Source organism: Neltuma alba, unplaced genomic scaffold, assembly GCF_004799145.2.
Source record: "Neltuma alba isolate B1F8T4 unplaced genomic scaffold, ASM479914v2 tig00005664_pilon, whole genome shotgun sequence".
Lineage (NCBI taxonomy): Eukaryota > Viridiplantae > Streptophyta > Magnoliopsida > Fabales > Fabaceae > Neltuma > Neltuma alba.
Genome location: NW_021634192.1, coordinates 310,888 through 329,868, shown reverse-complemented (window position 1 = coordinate 329,868; position 18,981 = coordinate 310,888). Strand labels below are relative to the sequence as shown.

Genomic DNA, 18,981 nt, shown 5'->3' with positions numbered 1-18,981 from the left:
TTGTCATTATAGGCTATTGAGGTTATTATTGGAACTTTTTGATAATTATTTCTCTTTTGTAAGACTTGATTGCAATTCCCCCTAGATTTTTTATTTTTTAATAATAAATTGATTTAAAATTACAAAATGATTCCAATTAAGTTGCCTAAGTATTCCTCCTGTGGTTGTTGGAAAAGTCTTAATTATACAAAGAAAAAGGGGGAAAAAGAAAAAAGAAAAAGTAATGATGCCCATCATCTGCGACTGATAGCCCGATGCTTCTTTTCAGTTTGTTTATTTTTCCATGCAATGTTTGTGGGGCTATATAACAAGATGGACATTACGATTTACTCACCAAGTCAAGCCAATGAGTAGAACAACCTAGATTTTTTTTTAATAATAAATTGATTTAAAATTACAATATGATTCCAATTAAGTTGATTAAGTCTTCCTCCTATGGTTGTTGGAAAAGTCTTAATTACACACAGAAAAAAAGAGAAAGAAAAAAAGTAATAAAATTCAGTCAGATTCCCAAAAGAGAATAGGGTTTAGGATTTATTCGCCAAGCCAAGCCATGATAATAGTTGTAGCAGAAATAATTCACGTTAGATAGAGAATTATATATATTTAAGATGTTGAAAGTTATCAGGGTTTCTTTTATTTGTTGGGTCTCTGATATATGAAAGAATTGATTGATTTATCTGATTTTCCAATAACAACAACTTAGCTTATTTATTTATTTATTTTTATTAATAAGTTGATTTAAAATTACAGTATGATTCTAATTAAGTTGACAAGGCCTTCGTCCTGTGATTCTTGGAAAAGTCTTGGCTTGCATATGATAGGATTGAATATTGGAAAAATCACGAATAAAGACTCTCGAATTATCAAAAGTACGCAGAAGTCACCTGAATAAATAAAATTATCATGAAGGACCCAGTCTCATATTGTAAATATGAAATCTTGGTGAAATGTCTAAGTTGTAGCAGCAATAATTCAAGTTAAATGGAAAATTTTATATATATATATATATATATATATTTAAGATGTTGAAAGTTATATATCAGGGTTTCTTTTATTTGTTGGGACTCTTATATATGATAGAATTGATTGATTTGTCTAATTTTCCAATGAGAACAAATTAGCTTTTTTATTTATTTGTAATAATAAGTTAATTTAAAATTACAATATGATTCCAATTAAGTTGACTAAGTCTTCGTCCTGTGATTCTTGGAAAAGTCTTCGCTTGTATATGACAGGATTGAATATTCACCAAAGGATATTTGATATAAGGATAAAAAAAAAGGGAAAAAGATACTAAAACGCCTTTTTTTTTTTTGGCCAAAGATACTAAAACGCCTTTAAAAATCCTAAATGATAAATTAAGGTAGGTAAATTTTAAAATCTCAAATCAGACCCCTTGTACTATTTTAAAATATTAAAATATTGTGAAATAATAACATTATCCTTATTTTCAATGACTATTTTCTCATAGCTATTAACTAGTCTAATTTAACTATTAATTACTTTTATTTCCAAAATTCCAGTAACTATTTTTATATAACTATTGATTACACAAGAATAGTAAATAATTAAAAACAAAGTCTTTCACGGACCTGATTGACACAGTTTGTACGTGATAAATAATATAACAAAATTAAATTTAACTTATTTCAAAGAACTCCTGAGAAATGTTCAATCATGCATCTATAGACCTAAGCTCTCTCAAAAGAAAATTTATAAAAGGACATATTAATAGTTTCAACATAGAGAATATAAAAAGAAATGCATAATAATATCTTAGGCGGCAAATAAATAATGACTAAACATGAGTATAGTTCGAGGTGTGAGCACCAGTGAAGGTGATCTCATGCCTCTAATTCGTTCCCCATCGCAACTCCTCTACTGCTCTTACTAAAAATGGTAGAAATAATGGAACGAGACTATCATCTTAATAACGAAAACTCCTACTCACCTTACCTACTAGCACTCTTCAAAGGCGCCAAGTGGGACTAATAATTTAAATAATCATTAACATATTACTATGACATAATAGGAAACAAATATCACAAATATATAAGTTAAAGGAAATATCAGCATATATGCATACTTTAATCATAATTCATTATCCATTACTAATAGTTCAATTCTAGCCTTATATCCTTCTTATACCTTCCGACCTAAACCCATGGGCAAAGTCCTAATCATATGACTATTGACTCTCACAACCTTTCCACACATGTGATTGGACTGGCTACAGTTGACAAAGCACACGTGGGCTATGGGTTCCTTCGAAAAAAGGGGATGTTGTCCCAATAAGTTTATTGCCCAGTATCTTAGTGAGGTGTTGCCCTGGGGGGATACTGCCCTAGGATACTCCTAGAGTATCACAAATGAGGGGATAAAGCCCTTTCTAAGAGGCTAACCATAGTGCACGCTATGGAGGCAAGCCACGTGATAATATATGTATATCACTCTCCATCACAACATCTCCCATGAGTATTAAGCCAATTAATCATAATCATAGCATTTTTTAATCCTCATCAGGTATCACAAGAACATGTATCACATGAGATTCAAAACATACCTTAACTATATCAGATAATTTATATCATGCCATACAAAAGTACTCTCAAGTAATCAAGGCAGAACCATATGATCCTAGAAATTCATGCCAACATACAAAACGCAGTCAAACAAAACAATAGCTTGGATACTTTGCCGTGATGGACTACACAATATGCCATAGTTTTGTAATTTCATTCAAAAATCATTAATCAAGCTTCTATCTAGTTCTAAAGTTCTAGTAATTGATTCGTTTTTCACAAATCAATCCACCCAGGCATGTTCTAAATTTCTAGAAAGTTTTTTCGTAATTTCAAAATAGTTTTCCTATTCCATATTATTCAAGGTCCATCTTAACAAGTTCAATTTGATTAAAAACTCCTCATAGAGAAATCAATAAGAGAAACAAGTAAGAATTCACATTACCTGGTGTTCAATAAGTGCTTATGAGTCAAAAATTAAGACCCTGAACTTGGGGTCATCAAACCAAATTTTAGATCTACAAATGAATAATATACGTTATTACAGTATCTTATAGGTAAGCTATATACTAAATTTCAACCCATAACTCCCTCTCTAAGGTTTCCGGATTGTTACTTATAATTTTGACTCGTATAATTTTTTTGAAGGTTTGGAGTAAAAATAGGGTTACCATGATTTAGATTTAATTTTAAGTTCCTTTAGCTTATATTATCTTTCAATTAATAAATTATATCATTAGAATCATCAATTACAATTGAATCATAACCTAGGTAGAAAAACCACAATTTATGGTCTATGTGAAGGAAATTGAAAGACGACGCGCAGCGGAAAACGACATAAAATTTTAAAAACTTTCAATCCCTTTCCCGGATCTACCGATCGCGTTTAAGTCAGGTAGTAAGAAGCATTACCTTCAGGCGTTCGATTTCCTGGTGACTCGATGATTCGGCCGTTCAGGATGCTTCTGCTCGCCTCCTTTGTCGTTCGAAGTCGACAACTCCGGTCGGCTTCCTCTACCGGTATCCACACGAGTAGCCCTCAACCTCGAACGGCGTGCTAGCGCCTATGTCCGTCTAGGGTTTTAGGAATTCGTCCTCTCTCCTCTCTTAGGCCGTCTCTTATCTGTTAGTTCTCTCACTCTTAAACCCTAGCTCCTCATATCAAATATATAGGATGCTATATAGGTTTAATTAATAATATTTAATTTTGAAATTAACTCTAAATTAATTCCGAAATTAATACAATATCAAATATTGCCTAATCAGATAAGAGAACAATTAAATAAATATGGTTTAAATTAAATCCGTCTCACAGATTTAATTCACTTATTTATTTAATAAAGAGATGACGGAATTTATATATTTAATTTATCCTTATAAATTAATATCTCTTATATTTATATATATATATACGAATTTATATATATATATACACGTCCACCCTATTTATTCATTGAATCTGGACATATCTTAGATTCAATGAATCTGGACATCATAACTCGTGTTGGGCTATTTTGTGTGCGACCCTGTAGGCCCATATGAAGTTGGCAGTGGGCCATTAACTATAATGACTCACAAGTCGTAAGCGGTCTCTAGCAAGACATCACGACTACCCAAAACATATGAGGATCATTGAACGATGCAACCTTTCATACAACCATATCACGTCCCTTTTGTCACACGACATTTTGGTCATGGATGAGGCATGGAGAACGTCATCCTCCTATTCATGACCGTTACTTTCTCGATCCCTGAGTAGTCTGAGTATAGAAACGGAACTACCTTTCCATTATAGTATGGCCATACATTTCTCAGACTCACTCATCGAGGGGCCCAGTAATGTCTCTCTACGAATGTGAGGGACAAATTCCATCTTGACCATTCACATTCCTCCGCATGAAAAAAAACACTAAGCCTGAACATAGTCTTTATGATCACTCGGTCAAAAGTGACTTTTGACTAGGTCAAAGCTAAGCGTTTCTCATGTAGGAATCCATGATGATCTCAGGTCAAAGGGCATAGTGACGTGGTTTGTATATGAGAGAAGCTTATGACTTAACCCATACAGCTCTCTCATAGCGGGTCGGTCCAACACCTTGTACTCTTACATGTGCCTATGACTTTAATTTATATCTCTATATATCTTTAAAGTCATACTGGTCTTATTTCATCTTTGCTCCCACATAGATGACCGACCAGGGACATTTAGGATAAACCATAAGTTATCCAAGGATAGTCATCACAGTAAACATGCAAACAATATGATAACTTAATTAATAAATTCATAAATTAACAATGTTCAAAACAGAATGATTGGCCCCTAGGGCACAATTTCCAACACTATGTTCTATTTTTGAAGAACTAAGAGAAATATATTTAATACAAGTTAAACTATTCTCACTACAGAAGTTTAATTATTAATCTCATCATTGAAATTAAAGTATTTGATGTCTCCAATCTATTCTCCAAATTTTGGCTCGATTTAACGGTGAACATAGTTAAAAACAATAATTTACTACTCAGAGATTTAAGTTCAAAATCTGAAAAAATGAGTTCAATGCATAGTAATAAATTTTACCTTAGAGATCTAATCGATAATCCAACCATTGAAATTACAAAGCTAGATATCCAGACTGATAGGTCAAATTTTAGCTCAATCTAACGATTTACAAACTTATACATGGCACTTTACTAAGACTATTTCAGTTGTGTATGAAAATTATTTGACTTGTTCTCAACTCTCCCACTACCACCGATATGGGCTCGTAGAATCTTATTCTCTCATCATTTAGTCAATATGGGAATTCTCGAATTTGTTATTTTATTCATTGATTCATATATATATAATTATACACACATACATATGATCATAATTATGTTAATTACTTATTATATAATTTCTGTTAAATTGATGCTAGTAAATATTTACTTATAAATTTACTTTAGTCGCGGAGATAAAAAAATTTAGGATGTTACACTAAACAAGAGTGGTCACCAAAATTTGAAAAATGAAAGTAGTCAATTACAATGTTGGAGTAATTAGTAGCTAAACAAGAATAGTCATTAGAATTTTAAAAATAAATGTAGTCAATAACAAACAAAAAAGTCAATATATAAGAAAGAGTAGTCACTGAAGCTCTCGTGACTGGTCACCAGAGTCCTGGTGACATGTTACCGGTGCCAAAGCTCTGACTGTTGGAAACCAACTAAGGGTATTAAGGTGACAATATTTAACAAAAAATAGTGACAGACATTTGTGTAATTTTACAAGATTTGAAGATTTCAAAATAGTACAAGAAGTTTGAATTAAGATTTTGAAATTCACCCACCCTAATTTTTTTTCTTTACTAATTTCTAGGATATTTTATTTTCTTTTTTCAAAGAAAAGTACAAAAATTCAATCAAATTCTTTAAAGAAAAAATAGGTTGAGGTTGATCTAACATTTTTGAGGTATTATTCCAGGTGCATCTAATATTTTAAAATATTTTATGATGCAATCCTTTTCTTAAAATATTTTTTCATGAGCAATTTTGCTCTTAAAAAATTTACATTTTGGGGAGCAATTTTAAGGGCAAAATTGCTTCTAAAATAATGAGTTAAGAACATAATGGTACCACAAAATACTTTTTAAAATACTTGATGCGCTCTGAAAAATATTTTACACAAGAAAATATAAAGCTCGAAGATGTTAGAAAGGTTTGGAAATTTGAATACATGGGAAGCTAGCCAACCCGAGAAAGACTGAGAGTCCTCTACTAACAGATGAAAGCAATCTGTGTGTAAGAATTGAGGCAAACGTCTTGCGGCATTTTATATGCCTTCTCTGTAGTTGAGAAACTGTTCGGAAGATGCAATCGATTTTGTAATCCTTTATTAATGCATTTATAGCATATACTACACCCCCGCCTTTTAATATAAGAGTGAGATAACTAATTTATAAATATTAAGAAAATTAATTACCTTAGTTATTTATAGTAAATAGGTTATATATTTCTTAAAATATAATTACTAATCATGTGTATTAAAAAAATTCTTGCCATCAATATAAAGATTACTTGGATGCAAAATAAATAAATATAGAAAAAAATGAATTAAGATTTTATATTTAGACTCAAATTAAATTTTTAACTAACTTTTATATTAAGTATTGTTTGGTATGAGGGAAATAGAAGGCAGGAGAGGGGAAGAAAAATTTTAATGAGCTGTATATAAAAAAAATAGAAAAGTGGGGTTTTGAAATTTTTATAAAGAGAGTAAGTAATATAAAAATAATAATAATAATTAATTAAAAACTTTTAACTCTTTTTTATTAATTTTTTAAATCGAGCTTATTAAATCTTTTTCTCCCCTCCCCTCCCCTCATTTTCCCTCATACCAATTGAATCCTTAAGGATTGGACTAGTTCAACAAAAATGGTATAGATGTTTAGCTCACAACAAGTCTTTTAGGATGTAGCCAGAGCACGCCGCTTCTGTATGTTATATGTAAGTTTCCGCATATGTAATATAAGTACTAGTAGCCTAAGTTTCTATTTAAATATCGAAGGGCATGTATCCTATTTTCTACCAAAAAAACTAGATTGTTAGATTATTACCAAAAATAATATTTTACTAATTGTGGATGATCAATATTTGAATTCATCAATCAACGAAACCTGTTTGGCGTAAGTTTGTATGGATGTGTCAAAAGTGACAAGTTTTCTATTACTCAAGAGAAAGGAGGTCCAAATCTTCCTTGCGTAATACTTGGAAAAGTCATCGCTGGAAAATGTCCTCAGAAGGCCGAACTTCCTTCTGGCCCAGTGAAATAACGGTCAAAGTTTTAGATTTTTTTATTAACATTATTAAACTATAAAAATTAAGAGACTTATATTGTACAAAACATTAACTTATGTTGTCCAAAAGATTAATTCCAAAAAAAAAAAATATTAAAGATAATCTAATCAAATCCTTATTTCAAATTTATAAATTACTAAAAGTAAGTTTGATAACACTCAGTTCAGGAAAACTTTTTCCCGATCGTCTTAATGTTAGGACGAGATAAGATACAAAAAGTAGAAAACATTAATTTGATTAGTATGAGCACCAACAAAGAGTGGTAATTGCTTAATTTGTTACGGCTAAAGTACAAAATTAATTCCCCTGGCAAAAACAATTGTTTTTTGTCCTTTAATGTTGACTTCAATGATAATTGATATTTTATCGATATTTAACAGAGAAAAAAATCGGACAGAACCGGTCGGTTCAACCGAAAAACCGTTAAATCGGCCAATGGTTCGGTTTGTGTTTGCTATTGAACCGAGTAGGAGCTGAATCGTTAAACCAATGTAAACTGGTGAAAACCAGCGAAAACAAGTAAACCAGTTTAGATGATTATATTGCTATTGATCCTATTTTTTCTTTTTTAACTCTTAATATCTTAGTCACTACATATTTAAATGAATTTTAATAATAATTTAGATACCAATGATTATTAACTTTAGTTATTGATGAATTTTAAAATCAAAATTCTCAATGTTGTTGTACTTTTATATTGTTACAATCAAACTACTATTATAATTCCTTGTATTTTGTTTTTAGTGATTATTAATGTTATTATATATTGTTATTTTAAATTAAATTATATTATTTTAATATAACCGGCTTGATCCTTGGATCATTACCTCAATCGATTTAGTGTCTGATTCGGTTTTTTGCTTCTTGATATTTAACATCATTTTTATTAATAATTTTAAGGTTAGAAAATTAAAAGTATAGCTTTTAGAATTAAGGATACAACTAAAACCTGTATAAAGTCAAACTATTAAATACTACATCTGGTCCTTAATATAAGAACTCATTTGACTTTTATTCTGGTCCTAAATAACAAGAAACAAAAAACTAGGTTGGACACTAACTTGGTTGAGATTGTGGTTCAAAAGTCAGTTGATCGGATTGGGATCAACTCAAAATCAAACCAGTTATATTAATATAATATAATTTAATTAAAAGTAAGAATATATAACAACATTAATAATCACTAATAACAAAATACAAAGAAATATAATAATAGTTTGATTGTAACAATAACAAAGTACAACAATATTGAGAATTTTGATTTTTGAGATTCATCAATAACTAAAATTAATAATCTTTAATATCAAAATTATTATTAAAATTCATTCAAATTTGCAGTAACTGAGATATTAAGAATTGAATGAGAAAAAATATGACCAATAATAACATAATTATCCAAACTAATTCATCATTGGTTTTTGAAGTTTTTCACCAACTCACACCGGTTTGTTCGGTTCAACTCTTACCTATTCAATAACAAACCCAAATATAAGAGCTAATTTGACTTTTAATTTGATCCTAAATATAATACTTTAATCTATTTTATCTACCATATTTATCTTTTTTTTTAAAAATAGTTCTTATAATAATTGCACATGTTAAATGTTTAATTAAATAATAATTTTAACTAATACATAATTAGTAAGAATATTTTAGAGAAGACAACACCTAATTATTACAACTAATTAGCTCAATAAATTTTTTTAATCTACTCAAATTAATCAACTAGCTTTTATATTAAATATTGAAAATAGCATATACTTTAGCCGTTTATTATTAATTTTTATGATCAAGATGTCAAGACCCTCTTGGTTTCGAGCTCGGGATCTCCAAATTAAACCCTCGTAACTTTATTATGAAGACTAAAAGTGTTGGAAGATCCCAAGACTAAAAATTCTCAAGGCACTCTTATCAAACCATTGTTTCAGATATATATAATACAATTATTAGCATTCTATTAGCATGGGTAAACTGATAATCACTAGATTATTATTAATTTCAACGGTCAAGATGCCAAGACGCTCCTGCCCAACAGTCGTAGGGTGCGTGCGAATCACGCCATCTTCCTATCACCGCCTTTGTTCACACGCCCCAATCCAACGGCTCACAAGCACAGCCTTCTTGAATTCTCGCTCCAACGGCTACTTGTTTCTCGATGATTTTCTTCAAACTGAAATCCCTAGCTCGCCTTCTCCCCCACGACTCTCTATTCTCTCAGCTCTCAATCTCCTCTTTCTCGCTTTCTGCTTCCTTATCTGCCTGTTCCCTCATTCGGCTGTGATGGATCCACAGAGAGGACGTTCTCGACGTGAAAACGTGAGGCGTTTATTAACAATCAAGAGGCACAACTTTTTTCAGGACTCTCCGCTTTGCTGCCTTATGGGGAGTGCGGCGCCGTCTTCCCGTCGCCACCTCTGTTCAGATACCTAATGGACAAACACACAATGGCTTCTTCAAATCTTTCGATTTACTTCCCAGTTCCCACGCTATCTCTCTTTCTGTTTCCTTGGCTTCTTGTTCTTTCCTTTTTTTTTTCAACTGAAACCCCCGCTTTGTTCCTGTTTGTCTCTTTGTTCTCTCTACTCTCAGTCTTCTCGTTCTCGTTTTTCTGCACCCTGCATGCCTGCTTTGCAAATCAAGAATACTGACCTTCAAGAACAAGCCATCGACCTGGAAGGAGCCTCCTTCCCACACTGGCTTGCAAATCCTCCAATCGCTTGGGAGATATTCCTCAGGTAGCTTTTTTGTTCATAATCCAAGTTTTCGAGTTATGCATTTTTTTTTCAGTTTTTCGGTCTAATTATAAATTGTTCGTAGTGTTGAGTTTTTGCCTGTTAAAATGATTTCAAAACCACAGAAGAAATCACATCATCTTCATTATGGCATAGACAACTTCTCAGTAAGTTTACTGGTCTGTGTTACCAGCAATATCCTTTGTGCTGTAGCTTTATGGAATTACTTGACGTCTCTGTTTCGGAAATCGTCTAAAGCGATGAGGAAGATGGTCCGCTTACAAGTGTAGCTGGGCTCCCGACGGATGGCATTTAGCCATTGTTCTTAACGATTTTCATGCATATTTTTGACATTCCATCATAGATAGGAAGGTATAATATTAAAGTTCTATTAGCAAATTAAACCCTTTTATTTATTCTAGTTTAACTATAAATTCCCACGTTTCTTCCGTTATTGATTTTGCACGGTTTTCCTGATAATCAGCTCACTTCGAAAATATCCTTCTATCCTCAAGATGGCAGAGCTTACTGGTTATACGTCCAATAAGTGGCTGCTGAGGAAAGCTTGCATATCTCGGATGTGTTTGGAGACCCAAAAATAGGTACTGTATCCGTTGAGGATAGGAAGGGCTTAGTTTTGAAGTTAAAGGCAATCACTTTGGTCTATATTTTATATATATATATATTTATATATATATAAAGGGTATTTCTTTAACTTTCTTTATTTTCTCCTGTGTTCATTTCTGTTTGATGAAAAATAGCTTTTTCTACTGCATTTTTAATTGGCATTGCTAACTTGTCCTATCGCCAATTGTGTGCATTTCAATTGTCCTATGTGGGGCATCAAGATATTTCACCACTTGCAGTGCTTTTACGATTGTCGTTGCCATGAGGAGTGCTGATACTACCAACAAACGTTTCTGGTTCCCCTTCAGCTTTCAAGGCTTTTAAAACTCCTTTTCAGGACCAATGGTCCTTTCAACTCTTCAGTTTATCTGATATGTAGATTCTAAGTGAGAAACATATAATTTATTATCTAATGTAGTTTTAGAGTTTTTTTTTTTTTTTTTTATGGCTGATTTAGTTTACATATGAGTTTCTTGAATTGATTATTACTTAATCTAAGCAATTTGTGTTGATTTGTTGAAAGCCATGTGGGAATAGTTTTTGCTTTGCATGCAACATTACGTCTCCCGTAATGTCTTCATTGGATCAGTATTTACGATTGCTCTCCTGACCCATTATAAGACTGGCTGCCATCTCGTTTGCTTTCACACATAAGTAGTAGATGTATATGGAGCATTCTATTTTTGATCTCTTGATTTGATTAGGTGTAATGCATCATGTTATATTTGTTTAATATCAGCCATCTTCTCGTAGGATTGCTTATCCTCAGTTATATTAATCTAATAGGATTGGTTCACTTGCAGAGAGAGGATTTTTTATAATGACCTTTAGGACCTTTAGAGTTACTTCATTTGAACCGCATGAATGTTTTGAACTTTTATCTCCTGAAACTTTGTTTTCCAAATAAGGGTAGAGCTTCTACTCTGTTGTCAAACTAATTAGCGAAGACCTAAGCAGGAAGGGGGAATGTGCCCTTAAAACCAGCTTGTAAGAGAGAGAGCCACCCCCTAAAGAGCCACATAAATTACCTTACGGTCTTAACATGGTATATATATCCTTTTGCTAAGTTGTGCTATATAATTGGCATATAACTGTAAAGTGATAAAGTGATCTGAACTTTATATGATCATATAGAGGCCCTGTAATTGATATTTTGTAATGTTCTGTAAACTTGGTTTTTGGAGGGCGTTGTTTCTAATTTAACATGCTACTAATACCATGATACTCTTTGGCTTCAAAATGTCAATTATCCAGATTAAGTTACATGAGGTCTCTATAAAGTAAACAAAATTTAATGATTTCTTTTCTTCTCGCTTCTATCATATTTCTTACTATTTTCAATAGCCATGTTTGATTTTCATTTTCTGATCCCTCAATATATTTGGCAGCACAATGCTAGTTTAATGGATGGTCAAAATCAATATATTGTAAGTTTTCATTCTAGCCTAAGGCCATCTTCTCCTGTATCTAATGGGGAAGCTGTATCATCTAATAAGAGGTAGATAGTTTACTAATCTTCACTGTATTATGTTTCCATGTTTCATTATTACCATATTAACTCTTAATGATGACTTTATAGCAACTTATAGGTTTTAGATTTTTATTTTTTTAAGCACCAATTATAAATTCTAGCTTTTTTTTAAAAACTATAATTTATATCTTTTTTGTCAGTAGGGTGAGGGACTGTGCTGTTGAGTTTGAGCCTTGCTCTACTCTAAGCTTGAGGATCTAAATTTGAATGTTGGGAAGCACTCCAAGGAGGTTAGTAAAGTTACTCCGTGAGATAATCCATAAAATCGTTTATAATTTTATTCTTTAATCTTGTCCTTGAATAATTTTTGAAACTAATATCTAGAGAGGTGGTAATGTTTATTGAACCTGGTTATTATAGAACCTTTTTCTTTTTGGCCCCTACTTAGAGAGAATCAGACGAGGTTTTTACTAGCTCTTGAAATTCAAAACTAATATCTAGAGAGGAGTGGTAATGTTTATTGAACCTGGTTATTATAGAACCTTTTTCCTTTTGGCCCCTGCTTAGAGAGAATCAGACGAGGTTTTTACAAGCTCTTGAAATTCAAAACTAATCCTTGTCCTTTGAGAGATGTACGGATCATTTTAATTTATTTCAAATGATTTTTCCCCGTTTAATATGCATGTAGAGTGCAACTACCATTGACAAATGTTTCTGGTTTCCTTTTAGCTGTGACGCATTCAAAATGTCCCTTTTAGGGCTTATGGTGTGTTCACCGCTTCTGTTTCTATGATATATTCTAAGCGTGGGACATACAATATATTATCTAGTTTTGGAATATAATTTTATTCTTGAACTAGAACTAGTTAATGAGTTTCTGCATTTGATTATTACTGTCAAAAAAAAAAAAAAAATCTAAGCAATTTATATCCTTACATATCTCTTGCTTTGCACAATTGTTCTCTTCTGAAAAGAGAGAGTGGGCCAACACCAACAACATGAAGCATATGAGACGGCTCCACTTATATATCTCTTCTTCAACCTAATTCTATCCCATAGGAGACTCTTCCCACATTCAGTCAAATCCATCCCCGCTTAGTAACAATCTCCTCGAGGTTGGCTAGAAGTATCATATCCTAAAACCTAGTGAGTTTTTAAATTCTTTACCTCTTTTTTTAGCCATATTCACTGTAGGATTTCTCCCAAGGCTAAGTCAAATTCACTCACAGTATCCTAATTTGAAGTGTGACTCTATTAACATTTCAAGCATGCTCCCCTCCTCTCACAATTTGATTAGCCATAAGCATTGGGAGGATTATGTTTGCTCTCCCATCTGTGGTATGGGAGTGTTTTTAGAATCTTATTTGCCAAAATACTAATGTGAAGGCATGTTTAGCTTAAAGGGGGATAAGATTAGCCACCGCGACTACGATCTTCCTTAAATAATGCCTAATGTACCCTCGAATGTCTAGGAGGAAAGCAAATGTTGTCATTACAAAAAGAGGTCTCTCCTTCGAAACCATTCGGAAATTTATTTACTATCGCATAATCTCTTCCACCCCATCTTTTACCTCTGTTAAACCATGTAGGTTTAACAGCCCTTATGGATACACGTTTCAACCTACTCTAGTACTTTTGTAATTAGTTTTCATAGAAGGGATCAATATAGGAACGATTTTATAACTAATCCATTTTACCATCATGTTAATACCTTTCATAAGTTATTGGCGGAGATCCTACCATCAAGTTTAGTTGTCAATTGCTCAGCAAAATTTCCTTGATTGTGTGGTTTATTGGTTTTCCACACTTCTGGTTGTTGGCTATGCTAGTGAAAATAGTTGCTAGTGAAAATAGTTGTGTTCCCCACTATATTAACTTGTTGAAGGTATGTTAAAATTCCTTTATATATCATTGCTCTTCTCAGCTTACTCCACTCTTATCATTTTAGTGATGTACAATTTAGTACACATATTTTCATGGTGCTTCCGGATACTCGGTCAAACTCCCTTACTTGAATACACAAAACTCTTTTTTAAGGTGACAGTTTTTGTTGATAATTTTTCCCCCCCTTTTATCAGGTGATTAAGCAATATTAACATAATAAATTTAAATTAATAATTATATAATTTTAAAAGTAATTAATGATTAATATGGTTAGTAGTTTTTGTTTAACTTATTCAATTATAATAAGTTAATTACAATAAAATAAACATTACCAGCAAAAAATGGATTTTAGCCGGTGGCAAACTCGTTCTAAGAAAAAAAAAATCCATTAATAACTTTAAAAAATATGCTTTTAGTCCTTTAACTCTAAAATTATTTGTTGTAAATGATTTTTTATAACAATTATGGTTGTTTTGAAAATTAAACTTAAAATTCTTAGTAATTTAGTTTTAGGATTAAAGGACTAAAATTAAAAGACTAAAAGTATACTTTAGCCATGATAGTTCTAGAGTTTGTTCTTCAAGAATTTATTGTGACCTTCAATGCTAAAAGTCTAGTTATTAACTACTTGTATTTAATGATTTTCTAGGTTGTCATTCTCAATTGTGTGACAAAGTGTGACAAACTATTAGTAGCGTTATTATGTGTAATAAGCTTTATTTCATTAGGTAGGATTGTCAATAACCAAGTCTATTAATATGAAGGAAACGTACGGATACGGACCTGCTAGAAACAAGTATTGAGTGAAATGAAATCTTAAGAGGGCTTGCCTCTTATAACCCCAGACAGTCATGAAGTTACCACAAATCATCTCCATATTGTAAATTATTCAAATCATCTCCATCTCCCCCTGAAAAGAGTACATGCTGAATTATCTATAAACTAAAACTCTTGAAAACCCTAGCATCAAAACCGTAATTGGTAACTAATACTAACTAATTAAAATTAGGAAAATCTTTATTCTCGAATCTTCTTAGACCTTTATGCAATTGTAGTTCAAATTATGGCTTAATAACTCCTTTCAAATCATAATTCTTGAGAATTAGGTTCAAAATGATCCTAATACTAACTAATTAAAATAAGGAAAATCTGTATTCTCGAATCTTCTTAGACCTTTATGCAATTGTAGTTCAAATTATGGCTCTAATAGACTCCTTTCAAATCATAATTCTTGAGAATTGGGTTCAAAATGATCCATAACACAATGTATTTAGACTTGAATCTTCTACATATGTAATTCTAAGGATGTGTTTGGATGAAACCAAACCGTGGTTTGAAAAAGTGATTCTGGAGAATAGATTCTGTGGAGAATAAATTTTGTGGAGAATAGATTCTGAGAAAAAGTGATTCTGAGAAGTGAGAGTGTTTGGATAGTTATTACCAGAAGCACTTTTTACATGTGAAAATTACCAAAAAGGGTATAAGTTAATATGATAATTATATAAGGGATAGATTTTATGATATATTTTGGTTTGAAGAAATAAAATTGTTAATGCAAAAATTTTTACTAACATAATTAATAATATATAAGATAATATAATTAATACATAACTGATATGTGTACATATATTTATAAAACATAATATTAAATATGTTTATAGAAAAATGATTTTTTTTATAACAGAAAAATATTAATTTTCTTTAAAGATTTTAAACGTGAAATCCCATAACATTTTTTTCACAATTACTTTTTATCATAACATACTACATGTATAATAACCTCTGATGTTTAATACAATTAATTAATTAATTGTCACCACACATATATATTCATAAAATATAAGAGTGAAAATATTTTTAGAGAAGATGAATTATTTTGTTGCAAACAGAAAGTCATGTATTTTTCATGAAGATTATAAACATAAAATGGGATGATATTGTTTGATAAAATAGAGTAAACACGTCTTAAAACAATTTATTAATTATTAAAGTAAGTAATAATTAGCTTGAGAATATAAGGTATAATATTAATAAGAGAAATATAAATAAAGAAGTGTCATAATCATTAAGATGATGCATCGATACAAAGCATTTGTAATATGTTTTATTTTTAACTACATATTACAATCTATGATAAAAGGAAATAAATAAGACATGACTACTATCCTCGTATTGAATTAACAAGTTCGTCTCTTATGCTGTCACGAACCTGAGCCATGTAAGACAGGATCACTGACAACTTCAGGAACTGTTTTGAGGTGAGACAGGACTCCCCTAATTGAAATCTCATAAGCACGCGCTTCTTCTTCCAACCTTCTAGCTTCTTCTTCCAACCTTCTAGCTTCTATTCGTGAAATGACCTCATTGCCACGCTCAGCCTTAAAAATATTTATTTCAGCAATCTTGCTAAGTGCATCCGCTATTTTCATGGAGGGAGATGTGCGTTTCTTCATGACTTTACTCTTCCTTCTGACCCCCAGTGAACTATTAGGTCAACTCCCACCTCTGCTCGTACCCCCACCACTGTTATCCTGCCTCAATTCACTGTTGCCCCTACTACCTCCACTATTGTCATTGAAGTTCACTGAGTTAAATTCCCCACTTATACCAGTTGGTGCACCTAAAATTTCATCACTATCTCCGGACCCTTCTTCCAAATTTTCATTCGGTGTTCCTTCACTTGGAAGTGTCATGGAAGAAGGTGCCCATGCTTGTGGACCAGTTGCAGCCACACTCCCAAATAGTTGAGTTAATTGATCCCTAAATTGAAGTCCTCTTTCTCTGAATTTTTCGTAGTTTGGAACTTCCTGCACATTAGACACCAATAATATCATAAAATATTCCAAAAATAGTAAATATACACAAAACATTAACAAGTAGAGACAGTATTCCTTTCAGTATCCGATCCCAATCCTGTCTCACGAAACAGCCTATCCCATGTTTGCCACTCCTTTCGTAGGGAATCATATTTATTCTTAAATTGAGCTTTTTCATACACTCTTCCAGTTTTGGCAGTAAATTTATCACCAAGAATATCTCAAGCTTTCTTTGTTAAGCTAGTACCTTTTCTTTCCTCTTGTTGTACAAGTTCAATGCATAGGTCAATAAACACTTTCGTGGTTCGTAGGTCCTAGGAAGCTTTCACCGTATTCTTACCCATTATGCTATAACACAATTACAGCTCTTCAGTCATCACAGGTTAATCAACTCAAAATCAATTGAAATAACAAGTGTCATTGTTACCCAAATCAACTATGAATACCATATTAACATTTTTCTTTCCTTCATTTTTATTTAAAACAAAAAGAAATTCATTCTATGTTTTTATAACATGTAATTAATTTTTTTAATCCAACATAAAATTCATTCTATGTTTTTACAACATCCTATAATTTTGTTTAAAACAGGATTACAAAAAATAAAACATAAGGATTACAAATATATCTATAGAAAAATTAGTCAAACTATATGAACCGAAAACTGATCCTCTGAGAGTAGCACGATGCTTCGGTTTCAACAAAAGAAGCAAACCGAAATCAGATAAACCAAGCTACACAAATGAATCCATGAATGAAAATTAACCCACCACTGAAAGCAAAACGTCAGTCACAACTATCAATGAAGCAAAATCAGCACCAACCAAACACCCCAAGCCAGCACTGAAAAAAAAAATTTACTACAGTCAGACGACAAACCGTGATGAGACAAAAATTATGAATGTTGAATATTTTTGTTATCATGATTCAAACATTAAACATAAATATTTGCATTTGGTATATTTGTGTGTCAGATAAACAGATCTCAGAACCAAAAAAAAAAAAAAATCAGACATTATAAACCAATCAAAAATACCATATATCAAGCTCAAACCAACCGAATAATTTCTGTCCTATGCCACGCATAAACCAACCTAATATTAATAAGCAAGATTACTAAACAACATCAATATTCAAATCAGAACCTCGCTCTTGAATTTTTCCAAACCTCGCTCTTGAATTTTTCCAAACGGATAATTAACGGGTAAAACCTCTCATGGCAAGTTCCCAGCAAGCATCAACGACAAACGGCATCTATATCATTTCACGATTCCTTACCCAAAAAGATATAAACCATCCAACATCAATTATCTGAAAATATAATCGGAAGATATAAAACAATCCAACACATCAATCGAACCCGACGAAGCTGTGAGCGAAAGGGACTATCGAAAGGCAGAGCTGGAGCATGAGAGAAAGAGCTAACAGAGATTGATGGAGTTTGTGGGTGAGGCGCCGAACAGGTGAGGGACAAAGGGAACTAGAAGACCCTGTTATGTTTCGGTTTCATTGAACGCAGAAGAAGACCCAGAACCAGAAGAAGGTCCAGCTCGCAACACGCCGAATAATTTACAGAGGAAGAAACAGAGGCTATGGAGAAGAAGAAAATGCCGGATCTGAGCCAGGGAACACCGACCATAGCCAAATGCTTCACACCGAATCTAAGCGCTAGAAATAGCTACAATCTTCTTCAACCATGGAGCTGCGATTTCTCTCACCGGCAGCGACTTCTTCAAACCGTGGCTAGACGGCGACTTCTTCACCGGCGGCGACTCGTTCTGTGAAGGAGGAAAGGAAGACCGTGGACTCGACTGGTGTTCTGTGAAGGATGGTGTTGTGTGGGGTGTTGCGGGGACCGACTAGGGAGAAGGCGTGAACGAGAGGAGAGGAATTATTAAACACAGAGCAATAATTGGAGCCTTTGGTCATTTGTGGAGGGGCCTACCATTCCTTTCAGCAATTGGACCCGAGAAGCAGATGAGATATGCTGCCATCCAAACCATGGTTTCACCGGTTGAAACCATGGTTTTACCTGAACCTTGGTTTGTTTAATTTGTCTGGCTGTTTGGATGGCATTTTGTACAAACCAT

General features: G+C 32.5%; 1 long non-coding RNA gene across 4 annotated transcripts; it reads left to right on the top strand.

The window, feature by feature from the left end:
* Positions 1-9,594: 9,594 nt before the first annotated feature.
* LOC114748285 (uncharacterized) lies at positions 9,595-12,476 on the top strand. 4 transcript variants are annotated; one of them, XR_003740449.1, is made up of 5 exons: positions 9,595-10,096; positions 10,352-10,465; positions 10,609-10,695; positions 10,942-12,218; positions 12,395-12,476. It is a non-coding gene; the product is annotated as an uncharacterized LOC114748285 (long non-coding RNA). The 4 variants fall into 4 exon arrangements; XR_003740448.1 differs by having other exon boundaries at positions 12,392-12,476; XR_003740450.1 differs by lacking the exon at positions 12,395-12,476 and having other exon boundaries at positions 10,942-11,374; positions 12,109-12,354.
* Positions 12,477-18,981: the final 6,505 nt, after the last annotated feature.